The sequence below is a fragment of the Ahaetulla prasina genome, chromosome 13 (assembly GCF_028640845.1).
Source record: "Ahaetulla prasina isolate Xishuangbanna chromosome 13, ASM2864084v1, whole genome shotgun sequence".
Taxonomy (NCBI): Eukaryota; Metazoa; Chordata; class Lepidosauria; order Squamata; family Colubridae; genus Ahaetulla; species Ahaetulla prasina.
In genome coordinates, this window is record NC_080551.1 from 23,600,895 (window position 1) to 23,617,896 (window position 17,002).

Consider the following 17,002-nt stretch of genomic DNA (forward strand, 5'->3'; position numbering starts at 1 on the left):
CTGGGTAGAAAGGAGCTAATATAATGATGATTTATTACATTTTTAATAAAGATATTGAGCCAAGGCGAGAAATTGCAAGCCAGCTAGTCAACATTTGGTTCCCATTAAATATTATTAGAAGCATAACACGATCAACTGCAAGAGAGAACAAGAGCTGTCAGCAGGAAAGTTCCTGCAAAAGGAATTGTCTGAGAATGTCACCACTGGCTGTCTATCGGCAAGAACTCTTATCGTGATAAATATCCAGGAAATAAAGAGATAAATAAAATGAGCTTCTCTTGAGCAAGAAGCTCCAGCTTTGGATGATGTTCTATGAAACGTCTATGCAGATTCTCAGTCATCCAGGTCATGATTGTTCCCAAAATGCTTTTTCAAAAGGCAACGGAGCTTTGTTTTATCCTTGAAGAGGTTTCGCCTCTCATCCAAGAAGCTTCTTCAGTTCTATAAAAAGCTTCTTTGAGTTATTCTCAAGAAGAAGAATTGAATACCATGAATTTGCTTCATCTCGAGGTCAGCTGTTTTTTGATTTGAAATTGTTTAAGGCACCCATGGCCTCCATTATGGGATTGGTTTAGACATTGGGTTGGGTTGACCTTTGATTAGATTGAGTTGGGTGCGATTGGGAGGGGTCATGTTGTGTTGCATTGTGTTGTGTGCAGGGGTGAAATCCAGCAGGTTCTGATAGGTTCTGAAGAACCGGTAGAGGAAATTTTGAGCAGTTCGGAGAACCGGTAGTGGAAATTTTGAGTAGTTCGGAGAACTGGCAAATATCACCTCTGGCTGGCCCCAGAGTGGGGTGGGAATGGAGATTTTGCAATATCCTTCCCCCAGGAGTGGGGTGGGAATGGAGATTTTGCAATATCCTTCCCCCAGGAGTGGGGAGGGAATGGGGATTTTGCAATATCCTTCCCTCAGGAGTGGGGAGGGAATGGGGATTTTGCAGTATGCTTCCCTTGGAGTGGGGAGGGAATGGAGATTTTACAGTATCCTTCCCCTGCCACGCCCACCAAGCCACACCACGCCCACCAAGCCACGCCCATAGAACTGGTAATTAAAACATTTAGATTTCACCACTGATTGTGCAGGAGCCATGTACTGTCAGGGCACGGTACAAGGCTCCTGCACTATTTATTTATTTATTTATTTATTTTATTTACATTTATATCCCGCCCTTTTCCAAAGACTCAGGGCGGCTTATAGTGTATAAGGCAATAGTCTCATTCTATTTGTATATTTACAAAGTCAACTTTTATTGCCCCCAACAATCTGGGTCCTCATTTTACCTACCTTATAAAGATGGAAGGCTGAGTCAACCTTGGGCCGGGCTTGAACCTGCAGTAATTGCAGGCTATTGTGTTCTAATAACAGGCTCCTAACAGCCTGAGCTATCCACGGCCCTATCACTAAAGCAGAGAGTTTATTTATATTTATTTATTATTTATTAATTTTTGTCAATCATATATAAGATAACAGATAAAAGTATAAACATAATTTGGATACATGAAAAGAGTAAGTAAAAGGAATATTAGGACAGGGATGGTAGGCACCCAGGTGCACTTATGCACGCCCCTTACAGACCTCTTAGGAATGGAGTGAGGTCAACCATAGACAGTTTAAGCTCAAATTTTTGGGGGTTTTGGGATGAAACCACAGAGTCAGGTAGTGCGTTCCAGGCATTGACCAGCTTTGTTGCTGAAGTCGTATTTTCTGCAATCAAGTTTGGAGCGGTTTACCTTGAGTTTGTATCTATTGTGTGCTCGTGTATTGTTGTGGTTGAAGCTGAAGTAGTAGGACATTGTGGTAGATAATTTTATGTACTATGCTTAGGTCAGACTGAAGTCGGCATAGTTCTAAGTTGTCTAAGCCCAAAATATGGAATCTGGTGGCATAAGGTATTTTATTGAGAGCAGAGGAGTGGAGGACTCGTCTTGTGAAATATCTCTGGACTCTCTCGATTGTAATTATGTCCGATATGCAGATGAGCTGTATTCAAGAACTGGTCTAGCAAATGTTTTGTATGCTCTAGTTAGTAGTACAAGAGTTGGACCAGAAGACCTCCAAAGTCCCTCCCAGCCTTACGATTCTATGTTCAATTCTGTTCTGTTCTTATGAAGGTCTTGAGCACATATTAAAAGAATGAATCCCACCCCTCAAATCCTGTCTTCAAGCTTTCTGAACCCTTTGCTAGAAGTGACACTTGTCTGAACGACAACGGATAGCCGTGAAGTCAAGGAATCAACCATACGAGTGAATATCTTTGCTCATTTCAAACTCTTCCTACCACCACTGGGGTTGAATTCAGACATTGCATTAAAGGATGGCTTATTTTAGTCACCCTTGTGTGAAGAAACCGAAACAGCTAGCCTTTCCTAGCTCCTCAAAGCTGTATGTTTACCATCGCAGCAGCTTGATTCGTACCATATGCTAAGTTGTAATACCGTTTAATTTTGAGGTAAGTGTGTTTTGTAAATCAGCCGTTGTGGTTGATTCAACAAACCGTGACTTCACACAATGTTTGTGATCTGAACCGTGCGTCCCCCCCCCCTCCTCCCCGCCCATTCGTGAGCCAGAAAATGTTCAGGCCTTCTGTAATTTTTGGGTAGGTTTTTTTTTAGTGCAGTGTTGTATAAAAAGACGGACAAGATGCAGGGAAGAAAAAAACAAAAACAAAATGCCAGCTTTCTCATCTGAGATTGCTACACAATGCTAAATATTTGTAGCCTGATTGGCAAAAGGCACTTCAACGACTTGTGGTATGTGTGTGTGTGTGTGTGTGTTTTAAACTTCTCCTGAAAATACTTTAAATAATTGCTGCATCTGTGATTGATGTCAACAACATAGGTAATTACCCCAGAGATTAAAACAACTCCTTGGATTTTTTTTTCCCTTCCCAAAACTGCAATTTAGTTAATTATTTACTTTGCTCACCTCTCTAACCTTGTTAGGCTTTTAAATGAATGGAAAATATTGATCCTGGAATGGGAAGCCAGACAAACTGGAACTGGTTTAATTAGGATACCAAAAGTGGATGAAAAAAAAGATAAGCCATCCCAAGTGTTAACTTCTCTCTTCTTCCCCTTCCTTTCTGCTCTCTTCGGGCAGCTTCGGAATTAGCCCTTCTTTTCGGATTTATTTATGCACAACGAGAGGTTGGAGTCGTATCGTGTCTGAGATTCAGGTTCTAAGCACCTGTTGAACCCAAGGCCGCCCCATTAAGAGACATCACGATCAGCTTACCCCAGGGGTGGGCAACTGGGGGTTCGCAGGGGTTCAGGAGAACCTCTAGCTAAGATTTTGTGCAGTTCAGAGAACCCCCAAATCCCACTCTTGGCTGGCCCCGCCCACTCTGCCCCGCCCCTCCCAGGAGTCACCACACGGCCCGTTTTGGCTGCACATAAGTGCAGGGCGTGCGCAGAGGTTCAGTGAAGGTGAAAAGCAGGCCTACTGGAAGTTCGGGAAGGCCTCCAGAGCCTGGGGAGGCCGTTTTTGCCCTCCCGGAGGCTCGAGAAAAGCCTCTGGAGCCCGGGGAGGGCACCCACCCCCACTGTGGTGCGGAGGCCGACTAGGCCACGTCCACCATGGCCACGCCCACCAAGCAACCGGGCAGAGAACCCCTTGCTAAAAGTTTTGAAGCTCACCCCTGGTTTATCCCCCAAAAGAAAAACCCCAAACTCAAACCGCCCAAATCAAGACACTTCGGTTTTCTGCTCCGGGAAAGAAGAATTGGGGATGCTCCTTCTCCTTGGGTGCAACTCGGCCTTTCCAGGGTCCAGGGTTTCTAAGAAGATGTGCCAGCCTTGGGGCGCAAGATCTCCTGGCAGATTTGCTACGGCCGCTGAAGAGGCCTGGCTGAGTCTCATCCTCCGTGCCAGGTTGGCAGAGGTGATGTTTAATAAACAGATCTCTGAAATTGGAAATCTGTATTCCTTGCCGAGTCTCGGGGTGACCCGAAAGGGCAGGCAAAATAATAAGCAAAGGGCAGATTCATGATTGATAAGCAGCCCCAGGACAAAGGAAGTTGCTCGGCGAATTAACTAATCGTGAACGTCCTCCGATCTTTCTCATTCAAGGAAACGTCAGAATTTCCCCCTGGCTGATTCAGAACATACAGCTGCAGGCGTTCCTTGACTTGCAGCTTTTTATTTAGTGACCATTTGACATTACGACGGCACTGAGGAATGTGATTTATGACTGTTTTTCACTCCTACATCCATTATAACTGCAGTTATCTGAGTGTTTGGACCTAGACTTCCTTAGAAAGCATGAAGCAAAGTCTTAATCCCGGTAAAACCTCTTTTATTAACACAACTGTGAATTCCGTTCATTCACAGTCCACAAGGCCTTGGCAAACAGACTTTCAGAGCAGGAGCCTCAAACCTTGGCAACTTTAAGACCTTCTGGGAGTTGAAGTCCACTACTCCACTAGTCCACTAGTCTTAAAGTTGCCAAGGTTGGAGACCCCTGTTTTGGAATGCTGCCAGAGAACCAATTTCCAAATGCAGAGAAACTTGGCACTGAGTCTATTAGAGTCACGAATAGAATTTTCCAATCTTGAAACGAGATGAGCTAATCGCTTCCTGCAAAAGCCCACTTCCTGTTCGCTCCTGTTTTATGTCCTATGGGAGGGGCCAATCATCTCCAAGGTGGGACCTTACTCGTGAGTAGACCCTGCTTTCTGAGTTGTTCCTGTCTTCTGGCAGCTCTGCGCATGCGCAGATTGGGAACAGGCTCCAGCTATTCCTCTGCCTCGCTGCTGTCTAACTCCCTCTCTGCCTCCGATGCAGAGCCCTTGTCCGAGTTTTCCCCAGCCCCCAGGACTGGCCCAAGTTCCTCCCCAACCCCCTCATTGTCCGACTCTGCTGCCAGCTCTGCTGGCTGCCAGTGGGCCACAACACTGAGGGACTGTCTCTTGCCGATCACATCCACCTGACTCACTAGAGCGAGGAGGCAAGGAATGTTGTGGGTCCCGTTTCCTAAGGAGATACAGCTGGCGGGACCCAGAAGAAGGGTCTTCTCCATGGGGGCTCCCTCCCTCTGGAACGTCATCCCTCTGGCCCCCATTCTTTTGGAAGGCCCTGAAGACGTGCTTCTGGGGAACCCAGAGTGGGGATGGAGCCCAGTAAATGGCTGTTATGAATGTGTGTTATTGCCGGGATGGGGGGTGGGTGAGAGGTTATTATTTTATTATTTTTATTTCTTTTATATTGTGTTTTTATTTTCTGTAAGCCACCTTGAGTCCCTTGTGAGAGAGCAGGGAGCAATATAAATTTTCTAAACAAGCCAATACATAAATTTCATTCTCATGGTCACACGCTTAGATTTCAGACCTTCGGCAACCGGTTCATATTTATGACGGTTCCAGTGTCCCGGCGCGACATGATCCCGTTTTGTGACCTTCTGACCAGCGGAGTTAACGGGGAAGCTAGATTCACTTAACGACCCGCGTTGCTAATTTAAGGACTGCGGGGATTCACCTACCAACGGCGGCAAGAGAGGTCGTAAAATGGCGCAAACCTCACTTCACAAGGGTCTCGCTTAACAAGAGAATTTTTGAGCTCAACTGCAGCCATCCCTCGGAGTCTTCCCGTACCGCTTTTTCTAAAACACGTCTCGCCACATCTCCACAGTAAGAATTTTGTCCCCTGTGCAATGCTAGCCGTCAGCGGGTCTTTTTGTGAAATTGGCCATGGAGGAAAGACGCCACCGAGTTATTCATTCTCCATCTGGAAGATCGTATCCGTTGCTTCTGGGAAAATTGTTCCAATCGGATGTTTCCACTTAGGATTGAACACGATGCTTTGGGCAGACAATAGAAAGTCAAAACCCCGCCGGTGGCCATTCCATGGCTATCAGGATGATGAATCCCTGGAAAATGCCGGTTTTTCCAAAAGGGAAAATAATAATGTCCATAGCTGAAATAATTAACAGGAGGAGGAAAAAACAACAACAACACGGTTTGCCACACTTCGTTAATGAAATGGAAAACGAATATGCTAATGGAGTGGCGAGGCTGCACAACAGCCGTTAACTCTGGTGCATGCTAAATATGTCGTTTTCAGAGGCTCATAAGTTGGTGAAATCAAAACCAATTTTCTTCCAATTTGCTAAAGTGCAGGCACTTTGGCAAGGGCTCCGCCGACAGGAGCTTGAAGTGCTGAGCAGAGATTTCTGGATGCCGGGTGAAAAGCCAATTTTTCACCACAGAGCATACTAAATTGTATTCTTTCTTTCTTTCTTTCTTTCTTTCTTTCTTTCTTTCTTTCTTTCTTTCTTTCTTTCTTTCTTTCTTTCTTTCTTTTTCTTTGTCTATCTCTCCTTCCCTCCCTCCCTTCCATCAATCCTTCCTTCCCGTTTCCTTCCTTCCTACCTTCCTTCCTTCCTTCCTTCCCGCCCTCCTTCCTTCCTTCCTTCCTTCCTTCCTTCCTTCCTTCCTTCCTCCCTCCTCCCTGCCTCTTCTTTCTTTCTTCTTCTTCTTCTTCTTCCTTCCTTCCTTCCTTCCTTCCTTCCTTCCTTCCTTCCTTCTTTCCTTTCCTTTCCTTTCCTTTCCTTTCCTTTCCTTTCCTTTCCTTTCCTTTCTTTCTCCAGAAATCCACAAACCCAGTGTTTCCCATTCTTGAAGATGGGTGGACTTCAACTCCCAGAATTCCCCAGCCAGCCTAGGTTAAGAAACACTGAGCTAAACCTAGGCAGGTTAATCAAAATATAATACCTGTGGTTACATAACCTGCTAAACCCAGGTTTTGCCAAAATGCTGGCTTAACACGATGATCTACGTGTCAGGACAATGGCTAGGTTCCTCTGATACACCGAAGCACAAGCCAGCGAGTCTAATCTTATGCTTATCTTAGCTGTTATACAACTTTAACCAATCAGATTAACTGATGTCCATGTTGGTTGCAACATGCTGGCTTGGGAATTCTGGGAGCTGAAGTCCACCCATCTTCCAACTTGCCAAGGATGAGAAACACTGCCATAAACTGAAGTTGGGGTGCCTTGTGTAACCCTACATGATTGAATTTGCCTCCCTATGCCTCCGGTTAGTTTCCTAGGTCAGGGTTCTCCAACCTTGGTCCCTTTAAGACTTGTGGACTTCAACTCCCAGAGTCCCTCAGCCAGCTTTGCTGGCTGAGGAACTCTGGGAGTTGAAGTCCACAAGTCTTAAAGGGACCAAGGTTGGAGAACCCCGTCCTAGGTTGTCACCAAGTTACACCGTTGAACTGAAAGAGAAATGATTAAGAACCCAAGAGGGGCCACATTAACAGCATTTAATGAGGCACATTAAATTTAAATCAATGTTTCATTCAAACGAAATTAGGTTTTGCCTTGGCTCTGCCTACTTTAGCTCACTGTCGGAGCAGGAATACCCCCCTCCCCCCGCCAAAAAAACCAAAAAAACAAACAAACCCTTATCGCTCCAAAACCAAAGGTGCCCTTGGCTTGAAAAGAAAATTGATCTATTGTTCTTTCATCAAAAAAGTCTACATGGTGTTTCCAGTCTTTTAGAAAAAGTCTTATCAGTTTTCTTCCCCTCGGATGAAACTGGTTCGCTTCACCAAGTTTGGCTCATTTTCATCCTTTAGCCTTCCTTCCTAGGGACACCATTGCTTTTCATCTTTGTTGCCTACAATAATTCTAGATACAAACGGAACCTTCTCCAATTCTGTGACTGCTGTCTGTTCTGCCGTACCAGTAGAAGAGAATGCGTGCAGCTCAAGGTTGAACTATGGCGTCCCTGTTGGTCCCTGAGCTTGGTTGGTTTTTTGTAGACATCTCACGATCCAACTTGGGAACATCCTCAGTACTGGAAGGTTGTGGGCAGCTACGGTATATAAACAGAAAGCAAACCTCAGAGTGCCCTACGGACCCAAGTCCCCCTCCTCCTCTTTCTCCTCCTCCACCTCCTCCTCTCCCCACAAACTCCATTCCCCTTCTAGCATTGATCATATGACCTAGCTGGGTAATGAAACGATTACAAAAAACCCATCAAGCTCAGAGAGCACCAAGGACCCCAAAGTCGTCGTCGCCGTCCTCCTCCTCTTCCACCACCTTTCCACAGACTCCATTCCCCTTCTAGCATTGATCATATGACCTAGCTGGGTAATGAAACGATTGCAAAAAAACCACCAAGCTCAGAGAGCATCAAGGACCTCACCGTCCTCTTCCTCCTCCTCCTCCTCCTCCACCTCCTCCTCCTCCTCCTCCTCCTCCCCCCCCCCAACCCCCCCACTCCTTACTGTTTGTTTGTTTGTTTGTTTTACATTTATATCCCGCCCTTCTCTGAAGACTCAGGGCGGCTTACAGTGTATAAGGCAATAGTCTCATTCTATTTGTATATTTTACAAAGTCAACTTATTGCCCCCCCAACAATCTGGGTCCTCATTTTACCTACCTTATAAAGGATGGAAGGCTGAGTCAACCTTGGGCTGGGCTTGAACCTGCAGTAATTGCAGGCTCTGTGTTCTAATAACAGGCTTCTTAACGGCCTGAGCTATCCCGGCCCTTACTGGCACTGATGATGTTACCAAGTTTGGCAATGAAACCTCTGCAGGAAAAGAACCAAGCTCAGAGAGCACCAAGGACAAAGCACTGCTTTGCCTCAACTAAATCAGGCATTCAGATTGGTTTTGAACGTTGTCTTCCCTGGAAGTGGAGATGGTGCCGATGGACCAACTTCAAAATCTTCCGCTTATATTTCCTGTCGATTTCAAAGATGGAGGTTGGACTAGGGCTAGCTAGTAGTTGGGGCAGCCTAAAATCAAATGGATACTTGAGAGCAGGGAAGAGTTTTCTGTGTCTCTCTGCTTCCATCTAGTGGTCACTCAGATTTAGCAGATCGGAGCCAGTCTGCCCACCAACCCCTTTCCTGGACCCTATTTTTTATTTTTATTTTTTTATTTTTTATTTTATTTTGTCACAACAGTATATATAAGCATAAGCATGAAAGTAACTATATAATATATAAGCATATATATATAAGCACAAGCATGCAATAACTATATCAATTGGCTATAATGAAGGAAAACAATAGGACAGGAACGGTAGGCACTTTTGTGCTCTTATACACGCCCCTTACAGACCTCTTAGGAATGGGGTGAGGTCTATTGAAATCCAAGATTTACCACTTAACTTCCCCCAAATATAGTTCAGGAAGGGCTGCACCGTAACAGAGTTCAGACCGTTTCTCAGAATAGCAATTTTAATGCTTGTTTATGAAGCCCTCTGATTGTTAATCAGGTTCGGTAAGCTTCTCCCCCCCCACCAGTTCTTGCGATAATAACACAGCGGGGTGACATTAATTTCGGATTAACTAAACATGGAAGTTATTCTTTTTAAATGCCACCCTGAGATTACGGTAATTTTTTTTCTTTATCCCTGCTGGATCCATTTTCCCCCTTCTTTCCTTCCACCATGCGCTAATGTTTCTGCCGATGCCATCCCACCAGCTGACTTGCGTCGCGTTGCAACAGCACAAGGGACACTGCCAGTTGCACAACTTGGGTGTTGATGAGAATTTTGCAGAGGTTTCTAGGCAAAGCTGTTGGTTTCTCCAGAAAGGGGATGGACACCTCTTCCCCAGATTGTAGATTGGTGTTTCCAGTGGTGAAATTCAAAATTTTTCCCTATCAGTTCTGTGGGCGTGGCTTGGTGGGCGTGGCTTTGTGAGGCGGGGGTCATGTGACTGGGTTCAGATTTGAAACAGTGGGATTACAACGGTTGTTGTGTTGGCAATAGAAAAGGAGGTTGTTATAATACAACAATTTAAAGGGTTTGCTGGTTGTTGCAGCATGAATGGAATGGTAGTCCAGCCTTCTGGAAGGAATCAGGTTGAGATCTGCAGGTGGGTGATATCTGAGAGAGAAAAATCTCCGGACTCAGAAGTCATGTTTCCAAATTCAGGAAATATGACTTCTGAAATCAACCAATGGAACAGAAGTTGCCTTCAGAAGTTGTGGATGCTTCACAGGGGTGAAATGCTCCCGGTTCGGACCGGATCAACTGGCACGCATGAGAAGAACTGCCAGAAGGCAAGAGCAGCTCAACCAAAGAGGATGACTTGGGAGTAGGGCCAAGGGATGATTGTCCCCTCCCATAAGGTTTAAAACAGACCAGCAACGGCGTTCGGGCTTTTTGCCGGAAAACAACGTTGGTAGTTTTGTCTTGTTGCATTTCTGTTATATCGGTGTCTTCTGAACTTTTGTATCGGTGTCTTGTGTTGTATCGATGTCTTCTGAACTTTTGCCAAGAAAGGCCTTTGGCAGTTTGCCTAATTGGACCAAGGCTGGTGATAGGACTGAGGAATTTGTGTTGGGAGGAATTTGCTTTAATTTAGTTGGACTGCACTGAGAATGCAGTGCAGCACAGCTGCTCTAATAAAGTTTGTTTTTACATGACTGAGTTTCCTACTACCTACTTGGGCCTGTTTTCTGCCTGTGGATACAGAGCTGTAGGAATTGTGTTCCATTCCTTCTGCTACAATTCTAGTTTTCCTACCTGCAGAGATTGAAGGCCAAACAGCCAGCAGAGGGCGCTGTTGGGCCCAGTTTTTGGGGGAAAAAAATTAAGAGGTGTATATTTGTTTAGCTAGGAAGAACTAACAGAGCAATTCCCCAAATACGACAATGAAAAAAAAAAAGAAATTTAAAAAAAATCACAAAAGAGGAGATTGGAAAGCTGTACATAGTTCAGTAGCTGAAACCGGAAGTTCATTTTCGGGCACGCACTTGCACCCTGAACAGCTCCTCTTCTGCATTGCGGCCCAGATGCGCGCACGTGCTCCCTTTTTGGCGCTAGATGCCAAAAAGGTATGCCATTACTGGAGTAGATTATTTATCTATTTATTATTTTATTGGCTCCAGATAGTTCAGAATGCAGCTGCGCGGGTGATAGAGGGAACCCCTCGTGGCTCCCACGTAACACCTCTCCTGCGCAGACTGCACTGGCTGCCTGTGGCCTTCCGGGTGCGCTTCAAGGTTTTGGTAATGATCTTCAAAGCGCTCCATGGCATAGGGCCGGGTTGCTGCCACCGAATGCCTCTCACCGACCCGTGCGCTCCCACAGGGAGGGACTCCTCAGGGTGCCGTTGGCCAGGCAGTGCCGACTGGCGACACCCAGGGGAAGGGCCTTTTCTGTGGGGGCCCCCACTCTCTGGAACGAGCTTCCCCCAGGACTTCGCCAACTTCCTGACCTTCGAACCTTCCGCCACGAGCTTAAGACACATCTATTTATCTGTGCAGGACTGGACTAGAATTTTAAATTTTTAAATGTTTAAATTTTAAATTTGGTTTTAAATGGGTTTTATTATTTATATCCCTATTTTAAATATTCGGCCTATGTAATAAGTTTTTTAAATTAATGTTTTACCCTGTATATATATATGTTTTTTATATGGCTGTAAACCGCCCTGAGTCCCTAGGGAGATAGGGCGGTATAAAAGTGTGAATAATAAATAAATAATAAATAAATAAATAAATTTACTTCCAACTCTTCTCTTCTCTTCTCTTCTCTTCTCTTCTCGTCTCGTCTCGTCTCGTCTAGTCTATAAAGAATTCTATTCTATTCTATTATTTTATTTTATTCTATTCTATTCTAATCAAATCTAATCTGAAATATTTTCATTTCATGAAAAGATGCTTCTTCTGTAGCTAAAGTAAAGATTTTCCTGTCCAGTTGTGTCTGGCTCCAGGGCTCAGAGCTCATCTCCATTTCTCGGCCAAGAGAGCCAGCATTGTCCGATGACATTTTCCATGGTCATGTGGCCAGCATGACTATACAATGAGGCCACACCAAATGCTGTCACCTTTTCACCGAAGTGGTACCTATTTATCTACTTGCATCTGCATGCTGTCAAACTGCTAGTTCGGCAGGAGCTGGAGCAAGGAACAGGAGCTCACCCTGTCATACAGCGCTCGGTTCTCTAACCTAGGCCATCAGCTCAGTGTCTTTAATCGCTGAGCCATCGCACCCCTCTTCTGTAGCTCACTTTTAAAAAAACCAACCTAAAAATTAAACCAAGAGAACTAAGTTACTTAATTATATTTTAAAAGGTTTACGGTATTTAATGAATACATCTTTTGCATCAATTGATATATTCATTAAATACAGTACACCTTTTAAAATATAATTAACCTAGTTCTCTTGGTCTAATTTTTGGATTTTTTAAAAAAAGAGCTAGCTACAGAAGGGGGATGACGCGATGGCTCAGTAGTTGAAGATGCTGGAATAGATACAAAAGCTACGAGTGACGCAAAGAGCCAAAAAACAAAAGAGAGCCATGCTCGGCATTCCAAGACAAGATAGAAAAACCTGCACGTGGTTTAGAGAACAAACAAAAGTATACGATGCCATTGAGAGAGTTGAAGAATAGAAATAGAAATGGGCTGATCACATACAGAGGTGGGTTTCAGCAGGTTCTGACCAGTTCTGGAGAACCGGTAGTAAAAATTCTGACTGGCCCCGCCCTCATCTATTCTCTGCCTCCCAAGTCCCAGCTGATCGGGAGGAAATGGGGATTTTGCAGTAACCTTCCCCTATCCTTGCAGACAGCTGGTGATTTGCATCCTTTTAGAGGGTCCTTGAAGCACTTAGCTGTGCCCTTGGGGGTCACCTGAGTGGGGCTCTTGGTTCCTGTAGTCTGCAATTTTCTTCTTCTTCTCTGGAAATCCATTCCTACTCTCACACCATTCAAAGAAAAAACAAGGAAGTCCGGTTGCCTCCAGAAAAAACACCTTTGGGATAACCATGACCTGGATGACTGAGAATCTCTAGAGTTTTAGCTATACAATTTGGGATGGACACCTTTTGAATGGTGTGGGAGTAGGGATGGATTTTCGGGGTGGGTGGGTAGGATTGCAGACTACAGGAACCAGGAGCACCACTCAGGTGACCCTGAGGACACAGATAAACCAAGTGCTTCAACAACCTTCAACGACCTTCTAAAAGGATGCAAATGACCAGCTGTCTGCGAGGAATATAAATCCTTCCCTTCCCCACCATCCAGTAGGAGCTGAAGAAGCTTCTTGGGTGAGAAGCGAACCGTCTTCAAAGAGTAACAAAGAAGTCCAATTGCCTCCAGAAAAAGCACCTTTGGGACAACTACGGCGTGGAGGACTGAGAATCTCTACAGACATTTGGAAAAGATGGGTGGGCAGTGGGAGACCCTGAAGAGTTAAAAGAGCAGGGACTGGGATCTTTGGATGTGAAAATTTTGGATGTTTATTCAAGGCTGGTATTTTTAGAGTGACAACGGGAGTCTTAGGTAACCGGAGAATAACACCTCCGTGCTAACATTTTAAGGTAAGCAGGTAGAGAACGCCACACTAAAAATAAATAAAGCAATTTCTCTGATAAGAACAAATTATGCAAATGGTGCGGAATGGCATAAATTTCCTTAATTTGCATAGTTTCCTCTGATTGCAAAATTAGGGGGTTTATTTTGTACAATTTGGAATGTATTTTTATTTTGCTTTAAAGGCAGCTGGGCGGGAGAGCGGGGGAAGAGAGGGGACAGGCACAAGGCGGATGGAGGGAACCGGGGAATAAAAAAAAAAAGATTTGGAAAGAAAAAGAAGAAATGTTGGGAGATGGTGAAGTTCTACTTTCTGACTTGTTTACACTTTCATCTATCAGATGGACAATTCTGGAGATTTTGTTGAAGATTGTATTGGCCTGGCTGGCCATACTAGGCCTGTACTCCTAGCCTAGGGCTGATTAGGATGATCATGATATAAAATATGAATGTGAATAAAGCAGGGTGAAATGCTACTGGTTTGCACGAACCGGTAGTTAAAAAACCGGTTCGTCTGAACCGGTGTTTCCGACGATCAGCTGTGTCGCATAATTTATGTTTGCTGCTTTCTAGCGAATTAAATCGTGCGGCACAGCTGTTCCCCACCGCTGTTCTACTTACCCTCTTAAGCCTCCTTTTTCTACGTGCAGCATGTGTTTGGCACACAATGTGCATGTGTGGCAGCATGCATTTGGCGCCCATTGTGCATGCACGGGCAGAGAACCATTGGCAAACCATGGAGGATTTTACCACTGGACTAAAGGTGCTGGGGAAACGGGGAAGGGTAAGAGAGGGGAAGTATAAGTGAGGAAGAGGGAAAAAATGATTGACTTCCAACTTTTTTCAGCATGGTAAAATACAACATAGAACCTCAAGTTTTTATTTTACTGACTTAACAAGGACCAGGCATTTCTGAAAAGGCCAAGTTATCTTAATCCACGGGGCCCAAAGGAAGTCAAGATTTCATTCTTTTTCCCTGCCTCAAGCACAAAGCCCAGAAACGGTTTCCAAGCAGAAACTAAGCCGGATTTATTCTGTTTTCTAGTTCAGTCAATGTTGCCATTTCTGTGAGTTCCGTCCCCTTCCTCATCCACGCCCCTATTCTGGGGATGGATGTAGAAGCTCGGCCTGCTTCTTATGAGCCTCACATCTGCTGGGTGTTGCTTGGATTCCACAGTGGCAACCTCCCAAACTTATTCATTAGGTGGTTGATTGGCAGCGCCGGCTCAGGATAAATTTGTCTGCCAGATGCCCGCATGGCTAAACGTGGAGCCGGTTAATGGCGGGCCTGACACCCATCTTGGTCCTTCAGCCATCCATACATTCAGAAACCTTTTAATTTTATTTATCTGCCATTCAGCCTTGCCTCATTTTCTCCCTTCCTGCAGTCTTTGATTGATTGAAAAATAGCTTAAAAGGGGGAGGGAAATCTCAGCCGATTAGGGATGGAAGAGGAAGGTTGAAAAGGCAGGGAGAAGTGATTGGCTCCTTTCAACAAACAGGAATTATTAACCAGGTTAGAGTGATCTCAAGATGTGGTCTGGACCTGAGAGAGTCCTAGATAACTATCCCTGCACGAATCGTTGAAATGAAGCCGGATTGGTGCGAAAGATTGACGGATGTCCTAAGTCTACAGATGGTTAGGGTCTTTCTATGGGAGTAGAGTGACCAGAGGTGGGTTTCAGCAGATTTTGACCAGGTCTGGAGAACCGGGAGTGGAAATTTTGAGTAGTTCAGAGAACTGGTAAATATCACCTCTGACTGGTGCCGCCTGCATCGATTCTCTGCCTCCCGAGTCCCAGCTGATTGGGAGGAAATGGGGATTTTGCAGTAACCTTGCCCTGGAGTGGGGAGGGAATGGAGATTTTACAGTATCCTTCTCCTGCCACGCCCACCAAGCCACACCCAGAGAACCGGTAGTAAAGATTTTTGAAATCCACCACTGAGAGTTACCCCAAGTGCTTTTTAACCAACCACAAAGAGCCTCTTGTCTTGAAATCCTGTTCATTTGACCATGTTTCTCTGCTGTTCCTGAGGAAAACCCTTCGGAAGCATTCCAGAAGAACAGAAGTACAGTCGATGTGCACAAAACCCCACACCTATTGACCGATTATGTGCTATCAAGTTGGTATCAAGTGTTGGGGTGAACACATGAATAGGTTTTCTGCAGGAGGATCTGTTCCCCAACCTGGTCCTTCAAGGTCTTCCAATGGTTCCCTCATCGTCACTGTGACCGAGCCTCTCCCACTTGCTGCTGGGGCTCATGGAGATTTATGGGGCAGCTTCAGTGGTGAAATCCAATTTTTTTTACTCCTGGTTCTGTGGGTGTGGCTTGGTAGGCGTGGTGTGGCTTGGTAGCTGTGGCAGGGGAAGGATACTGCAAAATCTCCATTCCCATACCGCTCCAGGGGAAGGATCCTGCAAAATCCCTATTCCCACCCCACTCCAGGGGAAGGATCCTGCAAAATCTCCATTCCCACCCCACTCCAGGGGAAGGATATTGCAAAATCCCCATTCCCACCCCACTCCTGGAATAAGGATATTGCAAAATCCCCATTCCCACCCCACTCTGGGGCCAGCCAGAGGTGGTATTTGCTGGTTCTCCGAACTACTCAAATTTTCCACTACCGGTTCGTCAGAACCTGTCAGAACCTGCTGGATTTCACCCCTGGGCACCTTCTTCAGAAACTAGAAGCCCATAACAAAAAAGTAGAAGGTGGAAGAAAAGGAAAGAAAGAAAGAAATGGAAAGAAAGATGATCAGCAGAAGATGAAAGGACTCAGTTATGGTCATGAAGGGTTCCCGTCGGAATAGCTGAAGGGCCAGCTTGAAGAAGAATGTCCTGGAGAAAATCTATCTATGTTTTTGCCAGGAGTCAAAAACAACTTGATGTCAGATAATCAAATTAAGAAAAAGAAGGGAAAAAAAGCAACTGCCACCCCCCAGGGAACATCCATTTAAAGCTTTCTAACTGGGTCAAAGCATCCGTTGGGAGCCCCCAAGATGTCTACACCTATTATGAAACCAACAACCAACAAAAACTGTCTACTATTGACCTCACCCCATTCCTAAGAGGTCTGTAAGGGGCGTGCGTAAGAGCACCAATGTGCCTACCGTTCCTGTCCAAATATTCCCTTTGATTGTATCCAATTTCTTATAGTTATTACATACTTATGCTTATATATATGCTTATATATCGTATAGTTATTTCATGCTTATGCTTATATACACTGTTGTGACAATAAAATAAATAAATAAAATAAATAAATAAACTCTGGAATGGCCAGGATGACATCATTGGGGGAAAAAAAATGACACCTGTTATTATTTGCATAACAGTGCCAAACATCAAAGCAAAGACAGCAGCAAAGGTAGCCGCCGGAGCCTTTAAGGGGGAAAGGGATCAATAGGGCAAGGCAAAACAAATCTATCATGCCCTCAAAAGAAGCAAACATTCAGGAAAAAAAAAAGGAGCTATTGAAAGCTATCAGTTTCTGAGATCACATTTGAGATACAAAAGGAAGCTCGCCCACAGATGACGGCTTCCGACCCCTCTTGCTTTGCTGCAGGGAAGCCAGCAAGAAAAAGGGGCTGAGAAGGTTGATTTTGGGGTACAGGGAGCGGATGGAACAATTGCCACTGAAGCAGCTTGAGGCAGGTTGGGGAGGGGTCTCTGTTCCCCATTCCCCCCCCCGCACGAGCTTCTTGCAGCGTTTG